At 51.2% G+C, this 19,236-nt stretch overlaps 1 protein-coding gene across 2 annotated transcripts in view; it reads right to left on the minus strand.

Moving 5' to 3' along the window:
* The window catches only part of ZMAT4 (zinc finger matrin-type 4), a 361,620-nt gene extending 343,678 nt beyond the window's left edge, over positions 1-17,942 (minus strand). Inside the window, exon 1 of one of the 2 annotated variants that reach the window (XM_043893609.1) lies at positions 17,817-17,942. The gene's annotated coding sequence lies outside the window, so the exon portion shown is untranslated. The remainder of the gene's footprint in view (positions 1-17,816) is intronic. The other variant, XM_043893611.1, reaches the window with a different exon arrangement.
* Positions 17,943-19,236: the final 1,294 nt, after the last annotated feature.

Raw genomic sequence — 19,236 nt, forward strand, 5'->3', positions numbered from 1 at the left:
CGACCTTGCCACCACCTTGAACTTGAACTTGAGCTTGGACTTCCGGCCCACAGAGCTTGGAAACAGTGAATGTCTGTGGTTCAAGTCACTCAGTCTGTGACCCTCTGTTATCACCGTGCTGGCAAACTAATACAACTGCGAGAAAGTCTCTCTGCAGCTGAGAGAAGTCCCCAGGAGTTTATAAAAGGTATCTCTTCACATTTTTTGCCCAGGGAGCCTGGTACAATTAGTTTCTCATAAAGCTGCCCTCTTGCTGGACTGTGAGTTCTGATGCCAGGAACTGATTTAATTTAATACTGTGCTTGTATGGAGTAGATGTTTGGGAAGTCCTTTTGTTTTCTGTTATTGTTGAAAGGTCTTTAACTCCGTGTCACCTAATCCCTAAAAAAACAAAAGAAGCAAAAACCCATACGTGTTTGAACACATTTAAGCTTTCTACTTCTGTCTAAATATAACTTCAAATGTGTGTGTGTGTTGTGTGGAGAAAAAATTTTCTCTCAAGACTTTCAGTGGGTGGCAGGAAAAAAAAAAATCAGCCTCACACCAGCATTATAGCTGATGTTTGGTACTATTTATAGAGCCGGCCATGGTCATGTCAGATCTTTAAAAGAAGCAAAACATCTGGGCTCATTCCAAAGCGGAGAGGAAGAACCTAAGTCACAACATATTACACAGTGGAAGGCTGCATCTTTACAAAAGATGCAATTTACATTTGCTAAGCATCATCTGTGCCTCTGAGGATCTCAAGGAACCAGATTCTGGCACCCAGTGTAATGAAAGGATAACACAATAGCCATTGTGTTTTTCACATTTCAAGGAGTTCTGAAGGGAATGAATGAATGGTTTCCCAAAGGCTGAAAACCCAGCGCCTCCTCAGTGAAGGCCCTCCAAATGGCCAGTGGCCATCGACTGTCAATCATGAGAGGCAGCACCCCTGAACTGAGTCCAGAGCTATTCTGGAAGGTTCTCAGTGCGGCCACAGTTCAAGTCCAAACCATCCTCCGCTCCACACTTACAGGCAGGCAGCACTGCCTCCCTGCTCCCATCTCCCAGAGCTGTCTTAAGGATGAATCAAAGAAAAATATTTAAACTTATGTAACACTTGGGACATCTGTACAAAAAGGGGGAAAAAATCACTATTTCTACAATATTTCACAGACCAAAAGCAACAATGTCCTACTTTAACCAAAACCAATATTAAAAAAAAAAAATCCAGATTTTAAAAATATAAACCAGAACTAAGTTGGTTGTCCAATGTGTAGAAAAAGAGAAAGCTCCTCAAAAGCTTTATTCACCAGGGAACACCCAGCACCTAGCCTGAGACCAGGCAGGTTACATTCAAAAGGCATTTGTTGAATAAAAGCATCGCTTCTGTTAAACAGCCAGCTCCATTGGTATATTTCATGAGTTACAAAATCTGCAACTATTCCGTTCATGCGGCCCATTCCCCAGCAAGCACAGAGCGGCAGGTGAGACCCTGTAACGTGACCCAGCTTGAGGACAGCTGTGTCCTGGGAGCCGCCGGCGCCCCGGACTCACTGACGCGGCACGTGTTTGCCTGCATCACTCCTGGGGTCTCAGTTCCCACCACCCCCTGTCCCATCACCAATAAAGAGGCAGCTCTGCGTCGTTTCAGACATCTCTTCCTAGCTTCCTGGTGGCAATGGCCAGGCAAGAGGGCAGCCTGTCCCAGGCCGGTCGTGGCTTTTTGGCAGTGACTAAAGATGCTGGCTGTCACCGTGTCTGTGGCTTCCCAGAAGCTGTTGGGTTTCAGGGCAGAGCAAACCCAGGCGGGCGCCCCACTGTGCCTCGCACTGTCTTTATCACATACCACCCCTGCCTCTTTGTTCCAAAATGTTTCTTTCTGTCCCCAAAACACTTGTTTTGTCCATGTTGGTGGGGGGGGGGGGCGGTTAGCAGAGGATCCATGCAGGGACATCTACAGGCTTCCAGAGAAACCACATCAGATCTGGGCCACAAGGAAATACTTCTGAAACAGGGCTAGAACCTGGTCCCCTCAGGTTACTGCAGCTTGTGTTCTTACTGTAACTTTTATTATTTCTATGATAAAAATTAATAAAGGCTCACTGTAAGACATTTGGAAACTGTAGGAAAAAAACATTAGGAGGAAAACAAATATCATCCATAATCTCACCATGCAGAAAGAATGTCTCAGCATTTTGGTATATTTTATTCATGTCTTTATATATATACACATACACACACATTTCATTAGCCAGTTTGGAAGATATTTAACATACAGCTTCATCAGCATTGTCTCCTGTCATTTTCATTCTTCAAATATTTTTATGTGACTGCCTACGACTGCATTGTGTGGATGTATCTTTATTCACTTACCTAGCTCCCTGCTAGTAGGAGAAGTTGAGTCCAGTGTTTTCAGAAAGATAAATTGCATTGCACTGAACAATTTTGTGCACACCTATCTCCCCACATTTCTGATTATTTCCTTTGTATAGAATCCTAGATGTAAATCAAAAGTATGAAACTACCCTCCCCCAAAATCATGCTTTCCAGAAAGATTGTGCCAATTATAGTTCTATCAGCAGGACTTAGAGCAATCTACCATACTTTCGTGACACTGAGCAATGTCATATTTAACCTTTAGTAATTTTAAAGCTGAAAAAAAAGCGCATCTCATTGCCATTTTAATTAGCATTTTTATTGTTGTTATTATAGTAAGTCCCCTACGTATGAATGAGGTCTGTTCCAAAAGCCAGTTCGTAAGTCCAATTTGTTCATAAGTCCACAAAGTACCCAACTAACAGAACCGGCTACATACTGCTGCCTTTACACTTGCTTCCAGAAATCCTGGACTTGAAATAAAGATACCACACCACTGTACTCTACACAGCAAGGTACACAGAGGCACAACCACTCTTAGAAAACGCACGCACATGACAAGGTACACCAGATGCGTGAACTAACTTACAGGATCGGACGTGCAAACACACATTCGCTTCTTTGAGAGCTTGTAACTTAGAGGTTCGTGTGTAGGGGACTTACTGTGCTGGGATTGTTATTGGCAGTCAGGGCTTGACTTGAATGCCTCCCCTTACCCTCACACGGCATCCGTGGAAGACAGACTCCCTCAACCTCACTCTACAGAGAGGGGACACTGAGGCCCAATTAAGTGACTTCCACACAAAGACAGCCTTCTTCAGAGCCAGGGTCAAAGCCCAAAGCCCACCCATCTGATGATTCTACCATGCTGTATTCACAGAGTCAAACTTTTTTCATGTGTTTGCAGTCCCTGTATTTCTTTTTCTCAGAATTGGAGTAAATTTATTCTGTGTGTGTGTATATATAGAAAAACAGCTCTCAGCATTTCAGGTGTTTTGACACTCCACTTTTGTGCAAAGATTCACACCCTCAGCTTTTGGAGCCTCAGCCCAACCCAGCCACTAGTCTCCCCCCCAACTCAAGGATGACACAGGGTCTCCTCTCTACATTGACAAGACTGTAAACTGACTTCACCTGAGCCCTTATGCGGTCAGTCAGAATGCCCTGGAATTGAACTTAACCTCGAGTGAGAAATGTCCTTTCACAGTCAAAGAAGGGTCAACTCTGTAGCACCCAAAACCTAGCCCAGCCTGAAAGCACAGCTCTTCCACAAGGGCCGATTCTCCTGGACCATTTGTTCCCTTCTTTGCGGGAGGCAGATCTCTCCTCACAGGGATAGGAGTATCTCTTGACCAGATAGCTCCTCCATAGGGTTCAAGTTCACAGCCAAGACAGCACCTGCCCACCAGGGCCACTCCTCAGAGGCCCAAGGAAATGGGTGCCAGCCTCCCTCCACAGGCAGAATAGCCCCAAAGAGCCAGGAGGCTCTGCCCTGAGCAGGCAGGGGACACCCTTCCACCCCCCGAGGAGCCTGCTCTGGTAGCTGGAAGGGAAGCCAGCAGGATGGGGGAGCTTTTCTCCTTTGAAGTCACCTGCTTGCCCAGGAATTCATGCCGCAGAAAAGTTCTGCAGGATCATAAACCAGCCTCACATCCGCCTCAGAGCTCACTCTACAACTCAGAGCGATCGTTTGCTTGATTCAGCTCAGGTTAGGGAGATGGATAGGATTTTCCCACCAATCACTTGATTAGGATGAGAAATCCATGCTCCTGCTGGTCTAAGCATTGCAGGGGTTTTTGCTTCCTTCAAATCTCTCTCAATATTACGGTTCTTGCAGCTTTTCAGAGTTTCCTGCCCAGGGTTATTTTCCCAAGGCACTGCACAATTTGCAACGCTACATCGTTCTTCTCTGGTACCCTGTCCAGCAGTATCTGTGAGAAAGAGCTTGAGCTTTGAAATCCCCAAACAGGTATTCCGACCTTTCTGCTAACACTGTAGGATCTCGGCAGCGGAATCACCTGGAATCCATTGCCTGGTGTCTCCTGAACACAGTCCATTACCCTGGCCCCCCTGGCTCCTGCTTAGAGACAGACCTACTCCCACGAGCATCATCACTCTGTATAACCCCCCAGGCATCCTGGAGCCCTCAATGCATCGCAGCACTGTGTTCGACGTCCTACAGCTCACAGTCCACTTAATCCCTACAACAAAGCTCCAACGTGGGTACCAGGAGGTCACACAGGTGCCAGGAGAAACTGAAGTGTGGAGCAGCCACAGGGACAGTGGGAGCTGGGTCTGCAGAGACGCCTTGGGGTCCCTACGCCTCCGTGTTTCCAGCTCCTCTACTTCATCTCAAACAGACCTCCAGGAATAAGATCCGGAGAAAAGACAGGAGCTCTTTCTTCCTAGATTAGCCCTGAACCATACACTCCTTCCTGCCTTTATCACCCCGACAAAGGACCGCGTCCCCTAGGTGAGCACAACATCTTGGACCCTTTGCCACCCAAGAAGAGGCCCCCGTCAGGGAAACAGACGAGATCGAGGCTCAGGGCCAGTCACACATCCTGTCTGCCCTCGGCTTTGCTGGAGGCCACCCCCTTTCCCGGCATGTTGACAATGCAGGACGTCCCCTTCCTGAAGCTCCCAGAGCAAACCCGCCTCCTCCCACTGCTGTGACCCTCCTCAGCCCCACAGCACCGTCTGGGTCAAGTCCTCCACCCTGCTCTCCTGTTGGTTTGTGAACCCAGACTGTTTGCTTTGCCAAAGCCCCAGGTCATCCTGTAATCCCACCTCTTGCCTGGGCTGCTTGCCTGTCCCTCTTCCGACTGACACCTAAGGAGAACGAAGATGATGCTCTATGTCTTCACAGTTATATCAGCATCTTCCACTTACCAAACTGCGGGAAAGGCTGGAATTCCTCTCCTAACAGGCTTTCCTGGTGGCTCAGACAATAAAGAATCTGCTTGCAATGCAGGAGACCCAGGTTTGATCCCTGAGTCAGGAAGATCGCCTGGAGAAGGAAATGGCCACCCACTCCAGTATTTTTGCCTGAAGAATTCCATGGACGGGGAGCCTGGAAGGCTATAGTCCATGGGGTCTGCAAAGAGCAGGACCTGACTGATAGAGTCACACACACACAACAGGAAACACCCAGAACTCAGCCTACCCTGAGCCCACACCATGTCCAGATCAGTGACCTGGGTTGGTTCCCTCTCTCCCCCAGAACAATGCATCTTAAAGTAAAAACTAGAGAGAGGAATCTTCTTCTGCTCATTCCCATCTCCCTCCTGCCTTATAGGAAGACGGGGAAAAAAAGTAAGAACTCTCAAAAAACAAAAATAAGAACTTTAGGAGGAGAGGGGAAAATGTGCAGAAAGGACCTTTCAACTCTCCCTCATCTCTGGCCAAGGGGCTCTTGGCGCCTCCCGCAACTGTCTGATTTTGAGGACTGTCACAACTCCAGGCAAGTCATTCCATTTCTTCAAAATGCAATTGTACCCCCCATAAAGGTTAGCTATGAGTGGTGATGGATGTTATCTACACTTACTGTGATGGTCACTTCACAACACCTAGAAATACTAAATTATTACGCTTTACGCCTGAAACATATAATTTCATACATCAATTATATCTCAATTTTTGAAGAAGATAGTCATACAAGAGACACCTAGGTAGACAGCTCCAGGCCTGGAGGCACCTGAGACTAGGTTTTGAGGCCTCTCAATCCACACCCTCGTCTTGGCCTCATCCATTCAGTCCATAACTCTTGAGGATGCAGCTGACCCCTCTTATGGTGGGAGCGTCGGCAGAAACCTTCTCGTTTTGATTTAGAGACTCAACCTCTCTCCTTCACTGTCTCCTGCCCACTCCCTCTGGGCATGGGGGGCGTCTTTCTCCATAGACCTCAGGCCAAGGTCTCTCCCCTCCTCTGCCACAGCTCCTAATCCAAGCCACAGAGAAAATGAAGCTACAGGAGCGAGTTCCCTGGACGATCCCCCAGGTCCCTGCCGCCCCCCAGCTCCCCCAAACCGCCACCCAGTGCCTCTGAGGATGGACGACTGCCTGTCCTCTCTTGGCCTCCAGCGAAGGCCATGCCTGGCCCTGTGCTCTGCATCCCGACTCCTCCCCCAGGCCATCGCCCAGCAATGCCTCCTCTCCTGTATCACCTCTGTGCTCTCCCCACTGGACCATCTCCATGAGCACGGACATCCTGTGTGTCTTTCCCACTTTAGAGGAAAAATACTTCCTTTGACCAAACAGCCCTACACTTGACCATTCACTTCTCTGCACCCTTCACACCACACTCCTCCACGAAGTTGTCTACCCAAGTAAGTGAGAAACCCCCAACCCACCCAGCACCTCTCCTCCAACTCCTCCATCCACCGTGACCACCTCCCACAGCATCCCAGGGGCCAGTTTCGGTTCTCCACCCTCCTCTGACATCAGCACTTTCACTCCCTCCCTGAGAAAACACTCCCCTTCGTCTCCGAGGACACATTCCTTCCGGGGTCCCCCTCCTCTCCCCGCCAGGGGCTGCTCCCTCTCAGTCTCCTAAGCTGGGTTCATCTTCACAGCTGAGATTCAGAGGCAGCAAACGTGGCTCTCGGGCCGCTGCTTGCTGTTGTAAATAAAGTTTTACTGAACACACACACATTCGTGCATCGTCTGTGGCTGCTTCTGTGCTACAAAGGCAGAGTTGAGCCGTTGCAGGAAAGTCTGAAGTATTTACTATGTAGCCCTTTAAGAAAAAGTTGACCAATTCCTACCCCAGACCCCTAAATACCATGGAGTTCCAGACTCAGATTTTAGAGCTTCTCTATCCACACTCACTCTCCAGGTGATCCCATTTGGTCCCACACTTTCAATTTTATCAAGACACTGACAACTCCCAAGATTTTTCTCCAGCGTAGAAAACTCTTCTCTGAACTCCAGACCCATCACCCTGCTGACTGGTGGACTTTTCATTTGGATGGCCCGGCATCCTTCCCAAACAAAGTTCTTACTTCTTATTTCTCACCTCAGTTTGCTCCTCCCGTAAGCCTTTCCACCTCACCCCAAAAATCTGGGAAGTCATTCTACCACCTCTCTTTTCTCTCAAACCCCACGTTCAACACATCAGCAAGTCTTGTTGGTTCCACACTTTCAAAATGCATGCAGAATGGGCCCAGTAACCCCTCCATTGTTCCCACCCAAATCCAAGGCACCCCCACCCTTGCCAGGATCACTGCCTCCACGCAGCCCTCCTGGAGGTCCTTTCAACATGTTGCCTCACACAAGGTGCCCAGAGTGATCCGTTTCCATCTAGACCATGTCAGGCCTCCGCTCAAAACTTCCCAGGGGTTGGAGGACCAGCACCCTGGTCCCAGTGCTACCCCTGACACCTCGAGTCTCCAGCTTCAGGACCCTGCTGGGTGGACAGTTCCTCCCAAGCCTCTGCATGGACCCTCTCCTCTGCGCTGGGTCTCTGCTTCAGTGTGGCTTAATTACAAAGACACCCCTGGGCCTGCCCTCCTCCACCCCCATGCCCCCGGTTCTGCTTCCTTTTTCCATTGCACTGACTCAGCTTCCTACATATTCACCCCCTTGTTTACCATCTGTTCCCCCCACCAGATAGAAGCTTCGAGAGAACAAGGACTTGGCCAGTTTTGTCCACTCGGTATTCTCAACTCAGAGACCTGTGCTTGTCAATTCTCAATATTTGGGGCAATGAACAAGTAGACATAACATTTCAGATGCTCCTGTCTCCTTGGGAGGAAGCAGAAGGTTGGGGAAGAGGAGCACGTGGCTTCTGTCGAGGAGAAATCAGAAAGGACCACAGCACTGAGATTTCTGAGCGCAAGCCGGCGGCATCCCTCACTGACCTGTCCCAGGGGACATTCTGAAGCAAGCCAGTCCCCGAGGACAAGGCGACTGCCCGCCAGCTGCTCCCCAAATCCCTCTGAAGAGCTCCCCTGGAAGCCAGGAGGCTGCTCTGGAGGCAGATGATGCCAGATCCCAACAGGACCTCCTTGCTCTGCCCTGCAGGCACCCAGGTCTCCCGGACCCAGGAGGGGTGAGCCGGATGGAGTCACGGCAGACAACGCACCAGGCTTGGAATCCAGCCACGTTACCTCGTGAGCCTTAACCAGACCAGGTCTCAGGGTCCTCTCTGCCAAAGGAGGGTGATGAGTAAATGCTTTAACAACTGAAAATACAGTCAGCCTTCTATACCCACAGGTTCATCCCTGGATACGGAGGCCGGGAAGGGAAGATTGTAAGGGACTTGGGGTGTCCATGAAGTTTGGTATCCCGGGAGTCCTGGAACCCAACTCCCGTGGATACTGAGGGACAACTGTAAAGTGTAGTCTCAGACTCCTTGAATTTTCTTATCTTCATCACATCACATTTAAAGGTCCACTCTGTAAAAAGAGGTCATGCTTAAGGTTTGGGGTGAGCTGAAAGTCACTCCCTCATCTCCAAGCATCCTTCTAGAGTTCCCACCTATTCCCCCATCTGCTCCCATGTTTTCCCCCCTTTGCCTTTTTGTCTCATAACCTTTCCCTCCTCTTCACATATTCTGAAAACCCTGAGGTCCAGGCAGGTGGGGAGGGTGGGCAGGATGGGACCATCTTAACCCTCTCCCCTCTCCTCCCAGAAACCCCTTAGGGCAGTTTCACATCAACAGAAACAAAAGCAGGAGACGCAACAGAGTAAATCCACGTGAGAACCTCTAACCCATTCCCCCTCCCTCCTCCCTTGCCTCCCCACCCTCCAGGAACAGCTCCGTGGCCCCAGCTGATTAAACAGAAGGGCTTTCTGAGAACCCAGCGCAGCCTGGAACCCCGGGTTTCTCAGCAGCCTCGACACCCACATTGGCTCTGGGCTCGAGACCACCGCTCACATGAGGACGTCCCTCCTTCGGTCCAAGTCGTCCTCACAGTTCCGTGCTCAGGACCCAGGGCTCCGCCTCCCGAGCCCCCTGTGACCCCTCACACCCCCACTGACACCCACTTTCTCAGAACCTACACCTCGGCCTCGAGTGAGGTCTCAGGTGAACCCACCGTGGACCAGAAGTCATCCCACCTGTGCCGCTGTGAACCCCTCCAGGGTCCTCCAGGACACAGGGTGCTCTGCCCACCCCTCTGTGGCCCAGGACACTCAGGCCAGCAAGAAGCCCTGCTGGCTTCCAGGTCAAGGTGGTATATATATTTGCAGGCTCTTTCCACGCTGGCCCTTCCGCCTGGCCCTGCCATACAAACTGGGGAGAGTGGCTTTGACTCTCCAGGTATCAATTGCTTCCCCATCCACCTCCAAGGCTTGTGAACACAGAACACCACACAAACACACACACACACACACACACACACACGCACGCACGTTACTATTAAAATAAATAGAGCGGCAAATCAGCTGCAGGCCCACACCCCTCCTCACCCTGCCGACTCTCCGGCAGCCTAGCCACTTTTCCAATTAAGCCCAAGAAAGCCCCAAGGAGGTGAGCATCACAGCTGGCACCCCACTGAGCCAAGACACCCCAGAGCCCCCCACGTGGCCGGGCACACGTCACACAGCCGTCCAGCTGTGAGCTGCACCGGGAGCCGGGCCCCCAGCCTGCCCGGAGGGGAGGCAACAAAGGAAAGCACAGCAGTAGGCAAAGACATCTTAGAAAAGCAGTGACAAACGGGACCCCAGGAGGCAGAGCCGGAGGTGGCCTCTGGAGAGCCCTGGGCACCCAGAGTCCCTGCACTGAGGGTGAGAGCTGCCAGGGCGTGCACTCGGTCTTAATCAATAAGGGAATCGGGCAAAAGGCGCGGCTTCCCGGAAGGAGGGAAGGACGGCTCTGCCCTTCCCGGTGGAGAGGCGCCAGCTGACTCCAGGGCACCCGGAGCCCCGCTCGACAGCCCCGCTGGACGGGCTCTGACATCCGCGTTCCCCATGACCCGGCTCTGCCACGCTCTGGCTTGGTGACTCTGGCAAATCTCGCTCTCTCTGAGCCTCAGCATCTCGACCTGCGACATCCGCAGAGGTACGTGATGCCTGTCACCAGGCCGCCTGAAAGGCTAGGACGGGTCTGACCCCTGCAGACGGGAGCTGGGGGTGAGGCAGGGAGGAAGGAGCAAGACGCCAGAGCCCTGGGTCCCTGCGCCCTGCCCGGAGACCCTGCTCCCTTGATGCTCAGCCCTGACGGGGGTGCAGGACCACACGCTGCTTGGTCTGGGCACACGGATCTGACCTCACTATTCCCACTCGTGAGATGCTTTTCAGTGAGAACATGGGAGCTGATCCACTGCTACATGTACGGTCACTGCTTGAAGCTTCATGGTTTGAGGAACTGACGGCGAGCTTTTCTTATTTGTAAAATAGCACATTTCCTGTAGGAAATTTGGGAAATAAAGACAAGTTGAACAAAGTTTAAAAATCAGGTGTTTCCTAAAACCCAAAGAGAACCACTTTGAACACCTCCATATATTTGTATCTATTCTATTTTTTCATGACTGTACACTTTTTTTTCTTTCACCAAATTGCATTTATACTCTGTTTGATTTTAAACCTTTATTTACTTAATGTATATGGTTAGCATTTTCCCACATCCTTGTATATCATTCAATGTCCTTTTAATAGCTTCCTCGATGGATGCACCGTATTAGGTTTAACTAATCCCCACCCCCCTACAATGTTTTGTTGTAATGAATAATGCTGAAAGGAATCTCCTTGATTAGATCTATTCTGCATAGCTCTGGTGATTTTCTTAGGAGAAATTCCGGAAGAGGAATTGCTAACTGGTTCAAAGGGCATATTTTTCAGACATGTCTCTAGTGTTTGCAAATTATCTTCCCACCAGCTACGTCTGAAAAGGTCCATTTGCCAACACTCTTAATGGCACTGATATCCGTTTTCATTTTTGCTCATCTGCTAGTTGGGTAATCATATCTTGTTTTTAATTTCATATTTTAATGATGAGTGAGGTCGGACGCTTTTGCATCATTTTCTGGACATTTCTGCTTCTTTGTGTCTGAGTGATTTCTTCACATCCTCTGCCCACTTTTGCAACAGAGGACAGGCTGGTTTGCTAATACAATACAAAGCACGGAATTAGTCCACAGCCTCCTTTGATGACTCTGCCCCCGTGTTGAGCAATCCCCTCCATTAAGGCATTAATGCTAATGTCTAGCTTACATTCTTTCCCTGTCGTTTAAGCCCATTTGCTCTCATCCTGCCTTCAGGGAGGGGCGCCTGCCTCTTTCATCTAAGAGTGCTACCTTTGCTCTCACCTGTCAGCCTCTTCTCGGGGGATGAATAACTCCTTTTCACTTATGCCTGACCTCGTGGAACTCACGAAGCCAGAAAGTCACCCTGTGAGGCCATCCCTTGTCTTCTTAGACTTCCTCCCCCAGACCGTCGTCCTTTCTCCACTGGACAGCAGCAAATGGCTTCGGAACTGGCTTCTGCATCCCATGCTCACCCCTCCCCAACCTCACCTCCCTCCACTCTCCACTCCCATCTCACTTTCCCTAAATGCAGTTGTGATTGCCTTGTCCTGCCTAAAACCCTTTCCCACCTGAGGGTGGCCCGCTGGCCCCTCCCTACCTGGGAGCACCCCATCCCCTCCTCCAACACCCCCAAAGCATCTCTGTGTGCTCAGACGGAGTCACACCCAGTGTGACCCCCGGGGCGCTAGTGCCTCATTACTTTCTGCTTCTGGGTCTTGACCTATGGCTGTCCACCTTCCCTGCCAGGCACTCACCCCTAGCAAGCCCAGCACCAGCCTCTGTGTTTTCTCCCTTTTTCCCAGTTTTTCCCTAATTATATTATTTATTTTGTGATGTTCATTTCGCCAATTTATCTTACTGCCTACGTGGCTCAAAGCACCACAGAGCAAAGCTGTCCCTGGTCTCTGCCTGTCTCTCCAGAGGGCCAGCCTCTGTGTTGGTCCCCCATGCTGTGAGAGCATCCCTCCACATCCACTTGCATTCCCGGGCCCCCGGGGTGCCAGCTTCTGGACCCTGAGACAGCACCCTCTGCCCAAGTGCACAACTGCCCTGGGCCTCCAAGCACTCAGGAGGTACATCTGCCCAGATAGGAATCAGATCTGGCCAGAAGGAAGGTAGAATTTCAGCCCCTTGTTGTAGAAGCTTCTCTTAGAAAGGAGACACATGAAATGCAAAATTCTGTTTTGCCGGGTGAAGGTAACTGGTGATGCGTTGTCCAAAACCCATGTGTGCCATGGACCTGTTTTATCTCGTCTATCCGATGAGGAGTTAGAACTAGACATCTACAGATGCTTGCCTTGGTAACCAGCAGACTAAATCATCCTTTGTTTTCATCCCTTTCTCTCTTCCTGGTCTCCACAGCTCTACCCCATCCCCCTTTTCATCCCCCGGGTCTGGCTCACATCCCGCCAACCCTGGCCTCGCAAACAGCCCTTCTCTTCCAATGATGGAGACCACAGCATCAGTCGTGTGAAACAGGAAGCTAGAGTCGGTTCCAAGACGTCCGTGATGGGCATTCCATGACCAATGCTAACTGCAGGGCTCCCTGTCTTTGCCATTTGGATAGAGAGAGAGAGACAACAGCCCAGGAAAAGGAAGCAGCCCCTTCAACTGGGAAGCAAGAAAAAAAAACTGAGCTACAGACTTGGGGTGGAGGACCTTGATTCTGGCCCCAGGTCTCCCACGGGTCACCTCTCTGGGCCTCAGGCACCACGTCTAGAAACGAAAGGCTGGACTTGAGATGAGGTCCTCAAGCCTATCAAGTCTGTTCCCCTTGCAGCAGCAGGACAGCAGCGGGGTGGCCTGCCTCCATTCCTGGGACTCTGATTCTCCATCTCTTTGATGCCCCAGAGCACAGGTAAGGTCTCAGAGAAATTAAAAAAAAAAACAAAACAGGACCCTCAACAGGAATGGGCCAGGACCTCTACACTAGACAGCCCCAGCCTGTCCCCACGCCCTCACAGACCCCTGCCTGCTCCCCCAGCTGAACTCCCTGCTCATCCATTTCCTAAAGATCATCACAGAGGCTCCAAACCTTCCCTTTTTAACAACTCTGGCTGATGGAAAATTCTTCTCATACCTAATCTAAGTCCATCTGCTGCAATTTCTGTCTATTTTCTCTCGTTCAGTCCTTACTGGAGATGGAGAACAGCTGGTCGCCATCCTCCATATAACATCCCCTCCTAAACCCAACTCGGTTATTACATCACCCCTCAGCCTGTTTTCCTTCTGGTACAACATCCACTGTTCCGACCTTCCTTCACGGCGGGACTCCAGCTAGGGAGGCATTGCTGAGCACGGTGGAGCAGCGCAGTAAACCCAAGTCCTCCGAGAACCGTTGCATCCCTGGACGGACGTCAGACGCAGGCGGCAAAACCCTGAGAAGGTCGGAGCCGAAAAAGGGTGGCTGAGAACACAGCCCAAGTCCCGGGCTTTATGTGAAGGTCAGAAAAGGCAAATAGACGCAGTGCCCAAGGTCAGGTCTGAGGGATCAAGCCTCAGCTGCTAGACCCCAAATCCTGCCGGCACAATGCTCTAGGGGACCACAGCGTGCCCTCAACGTGGCTAAGAGCAGAACAGAGCCTTAACAGGGAAGCAAAGTGCCACAATTACGCAGACATTCCCGATCCAAACTCATCTCCCTTAACAAACAAAGAAACTCCACTTTGAATCCCATTGAGAACTCAAACACCTCTGAAAGTGGCGACACTGTTAACGGTTCACACTTTAGTAGGAATAAGTCAATTCCATCCAAGCTCTTGATAGAGACATTTAGGGGAGAGAAGAGAACAAAAAACAAAGAATGGCGTTTGTTTGTTAATCTCCACCGCAGGCAGATCTTCCAAGGTCAGACTTGCTCCGCAAGTACAAGGCTAAGGGCGGGGGGGGGGGGGGGGGGGGGGGGGGGGGGGGGGGGTTGGGACTCAGTGTTGCAAAGGGTGGTGGCTGCATCCAGCGGGCATCAGTGTGCATCCAGAAGGTCTGTGCCCCTGCCCTCACGCAGGGCTTCTGCACCACCCTAGGTGTCTGGGTGAGGTCCAGAACTGAACACAGAGCTCCCCCTGGGGCCAAATCCCAGGTGCATTCTAGAATTCCTGACTCCCTCCGGTTCACGGTCTCAGGTCTCAGACGTGAGATGAGGATGGTGTCTAATATTAAATCTCAATCTCGAAGGTGCCCTTAAGTGACAGCAAGGGAGAACCAGGAGGGAAGGAAGAAAAGACAGAGACACATCGGATGAAGTAAGATGATTCAGGTATCCACTTGCTGCCCTGTGAAATCCCTCCCAAGGGGGGGTGGGGGTGGGGGCCACATCAGTCTACAGAGAGGGGAGGCAGCTGAACCATTCACTAATAATCTGGGCTGTGAAATGTTTCCAAGTGGAGAATGAGGAGGGAAAAGCACAGAGTGGAGTAAACGCAACTCAGAGCCTAGATTTCAAAACAGCCTTCACCGTATCTTAAATAAGCAGAAGCATCAGACTCCAGCCTCTCCGCCCTCAGAGGCTGCTCCAGACTTTCCCACCTCCAGAATCACACCCCCACGCCCCCCAGGATTACTGGGAGTTGTATCTACTGGAGGAAGAAAAGAAGACATTTCCACTGTGTTTACTAAAACACCTAACACAGTAAACTCCCCCCCACATCGCAATATTAAATTTTAAGAGAGAAAACTCAAAGGTTCGTCTCTGATTAAAATTTTCATATGTTTTCTATCCTATTTCAGGGGGCAGTTTTCTTTAAGAGCATGATTGGCACAAAATGACAAGATCAAAGCAGGTTGGCAAAGAGATTATTTACTGATGTGTTGATGATGAAATGGAGAGCAGGAAAAAGGACCAGAAAAGTAAGGAAGGGACTTTGTCTGGCTTGTGAAAGCAGACAGAGGCGACCCTTTCATGGCACAGTGGTTTAAAGGGGGCGTCATCCTGGCTGGCCAGCTGGGCAGGGCCCTGCGGATGGTGCTTCTCTGGGGTCCAGGACCAAGCCACCACATCTGATGAAATGACAAGTGACAAATTTAATTTCCTGCACGCTAATCAGTCCCTTCAGACACAGGCAGGCGCCTGGCTTCACAAGGAACCAATCAGCCCAACAGTGGCCGGCGATGAAATTCTCCAACCTGGATGGCATGGTATGGCGAAGGGGCTGGATCCTGGGTTTCCCGAGGCACCATCCCAGGTGAAGTTGCGGTGGCGGTATTTTGCGTGCCGTCAATTATTCTTCAGCTCCATTAAGCCTTTTTTAGCCTTAAGTTGTTATTTTAATGATCTTTGTTCCAAATAGGGAACTACAAGAAAGACGAAGGAGGAGGAGAGGGAGGGGGAGAGGGAAGGCAAGTGTTCCCAGTGTGTCCCACTCGTGAGCTGCAGCTCACCGTGCTCCCTCCCCCATCCTGCCTTCTAGCTCCGCATGAGTCACCAGCCCGGTTTCAAAGCCTTACTTTGAATGTCCTCTATCACGACAGAGATCTAGCAGATCGGCATCGGCGGAGGGGACCTGCAATCTCTCTCCCTGTCCCCGGTTCTAGACACCCCTGCGACTCCAAGGCCATGTTCCCCTGTTATGACTGCCTTCCTGAAAACTGAAGCCACCCCCTCCTCTTTCAAAATCCCCCACCTGCTAGATGTCACCTCTGTGGGCTCTCTCTGCCCCAGACAGACCACGGAGGAGAAGGTCTCGGGCCAAGGATGCCTCAACAGCCAATAAAAGTTCAGCCTCCTCTCCAGGCTCCCAAACACAAAGGCGTTCTCCTTTGCGGGGTTGCAAGCTTGTTTTGTTTACTGCCAGGCAACATGTGCAGAGGAGAAGGCTGACTGTATCCTGACCAAGAAAAAAAAAAAAGTCAGGCAGCTCTTTTTTTTTTTCTTAAAGGTTGTGAGTAAAGCTTCAGCAATAACATCTCCCACCTGAAATAGCTGTGGAAAGAAGGTGGGGGAGAAGCCCTTGCAGAGGTTAAAGGAAACAAGAATTACAGAGTGAATGTGATTTGTGGAGCCGGAGAATGGACACATCCACATCTCGGCGGGAAGGCTGATCTGGGGACGGGGTGTCCTGGAGGAGCCTTGCCTTCACGTCCCCATGCGGCCAGGACCGGGAATCGAACCTCCCAACTTGGGGGTCTAGGCTGGAAGTCAGAAAGACTCAGGGAGGTGGAAGATCAGTCTCGAGCCGGCAGCTTCTGAGGACCCGGCAGGTCGGAGGACACACCTGGCCAATGTTATGGAACATTCAGATAGGAGCTGCCTGCACCAAAGCAGGAAGGAAGTTTGTGATCAAGCACATCACCTTCTCCCACGGGGACGCAGCTTCCTAGCAGGCCCCCGGACCTAACACCTCCTGGTGAGCAGAACCTGGGGAGTAGGGTTTCTCCCCGGGACCATGAGTGGGACTCAGATCTAGCCGCACCCTTGTGGTCCCACTGTTCACAAGCGAACAAGGATGCCACGAGGCTGGACCGCCCTCCGGCGGTGACCAGCCTTTCCCTTGAAGAGCAGTCATCACAGACAGCAGGGATGACGGCTCCAGTCACCCCTCAATCACAGCAGCACCTGCGTACCCAACCAGAGCCAGCTCCTCCCAACAGCCCCCCACCCCCCTCCACACCTGGAGCCCCCGGCTTGCTCAGTGGACAGCCCATCCCTGGTGAGGTGTAACCTTCACAAGGGACTCGATTTCCTTCCAGCCCCTTTATTTCCGTAGACACCAAACCTGGACAGTCTTCCAGAGTTTTCGGGAGCTAATCAATTTAGTGATGTCTTCCCCCCTCCCCCACCCCACAGCCCCCCGGAGAACTGCTTTGTGGATTTCTCCCCAAGTTGTGTGTTGCAGACAGATGCCCATCAGGTCACACAGGACAGTCGCCCACACCCCAGGATGCCACACATCTCCCATTAGCAGATTAAGTGAGCTGAGACAGAGTGGGCAAGGGAGGGGGCAGGGAAGGAAGGAGACAGAAGTTTGAGGAAGGACTCAAGTCGAAGGTCAGGAGAGTTGGGGCACAGCAGGTCCACGTAATGTCAAGGGGGCAGACCCTATGATGGAAAACATAGCCACCCCATCGCCAGTCCCAGAACCAGCCTCGCAGCAGCCGGGTCAGCGTGGGGGGAAATCAACACATCCAGGGTCCAACCTCCTTCACCCAGCACACCCGAATCTACACCCCGACCCCAGGCACAGCACCCCAGTCCTGGACCAGACCTATTTCCACAGACCTGAGCGCCAGTGATTGAAAAAGTAGTAAACAAGCCCAGTTGTAGACAGCGCAGAAGTTTCCCAAATCATCAGCTTGTTTTCCTCCCAACAGAAGACGGGGATTTCCCTCCTCGGTCACGTTTCCTCCCCCTAAACTTTTCTTCCTGCGCCCCCTCTACAGAGGCTCAGTTGCCAGCCACTGAGGACCGGGGACCAGGCGCAGCAACCCCCTCCCCGACACACACACACACACACACACACATACACACCCCGGGAGACGCAGCGGGAGTACCTTTTCCGCGGAGCAGAGGGGGCCCGGTGCCCAGAGGCTCGCTGCCTGCGGAGCCTGGAGGGATGCTACGGGGATGGTGCACGCTGAGGATTGCGCGTTCCTGCCTGGGCGACCAGACCTTTCGGCAGCGCGGACCAACTGTGCTAGCGAGGCACTTAGCAATTATCTGCGGGCGCCGACGCCCCGCCCTCTGCTCCTGCGATTGGCTCCCGGGGCCCGGGCAGGACTGCATTGGTTTCAGACGACCTCACTCATTGCTCTGGCTCCTACTATTATCTAAGCCATCAAAGGAAATAATTCCAGGTTTCATTGACAACCTGTAAGGCTCTCTCCTCCGGCCCGGTGTGTTTGGAGGGGGCAGGGGGTGCTGGTGTGCAACCCTGAGAGTCTGGGGGAGGGAGGAAGGGAGAGTAGAAAAAGTGGGGGTTCGGGGAGAGCCAAGAAGGGGTGGGGGTGAGAGAGAGAGATGGAGAGAGATGGGGGGGCGGGGGGGGCAGCTATCAAGCAATCAGATTCTTGCACCCGCATTTTAACTTCCACAACACAGAGCCCATAGCAACAATCTTCTGGCCTTATTCCCCCCACCCCCTCAACTGGTGAATGTTCCTGAGGACAGAGAGAAACATGACGGTGGGGTTTCTGCCTGTGTAACACAGGCTCTGGGAAGCAGAGCTAGGTAAAAGACTGAAGGAATCTAGTGATGTATTTCGCGGGGCCACTCTGGAGGGCATGTGAAGGTCGTTTTAAATTATTTAGAGGGACAGATTGTGCACCTTCAGTGGATCATCCATCCATTCTTTCCCAAGTGGTCCACCTCAGCCCCCAAACTGAGAAGAAAGCTTCTCTTTACACCTTCTTCAGTCTCAGGAGAGCGGATTTTAAAGTCAGTCAAAGTCTGGAATTCCTCACTAGCCTCGCGGGGAGGTCCAGAGAGACAGGCATTTGTCGAGCTAGTAGTTCTGCTCGGACCCTAGCTTTTGCTTGTTCCCAACAGCTTCAGTGAATTGCTTAGACTCACATCATCAGCTCATCCAAGGGTGAGAAAAGCCTAAATGCTTTCCCTTGCTCAACAAAGAATTATGAAGCATGAGTCTTGCCCTTTTATTTTTCCTTAATTTTCCCTTTATTTCTCACTATCTGGAGAGGACATCTTTGGATAGCGGACATCATTTGATAGCTGAATTTTTTAAGAGGAAGAAAAAGAATTTGAAAAGGGTCTTTTAAAGGAAGCTCTTGAGGACACATGTAAATCCATGGCTGATTCATGTCAGTGTATGGCAAAAACCACTACAATATTGTAAAGTAGTTAGCCTCCAACTAATAAAAATAAATGAAAAAAAAAATAAAGGAAGCTCTTGGGATGTCCAATTTCAGATCAGTTAGAATTAATCTTTCCCCCTCCTCCTGTTGGAATCCACCC

The sequence above is a fragment of the Cervus elaphus genome, chromosome 32 (genome assembly GCF_910594005.1).
Source record: "Cervus elaphus chromosome 32, mCerEla1.1, whole genome shotgun sequence".
Taxonomy (NCBI): Eukaryota; Metazoa; Chordata; class Mammalia; order Artiodactyla; family Cervidae; genus Cervus; species Cervus elaphus.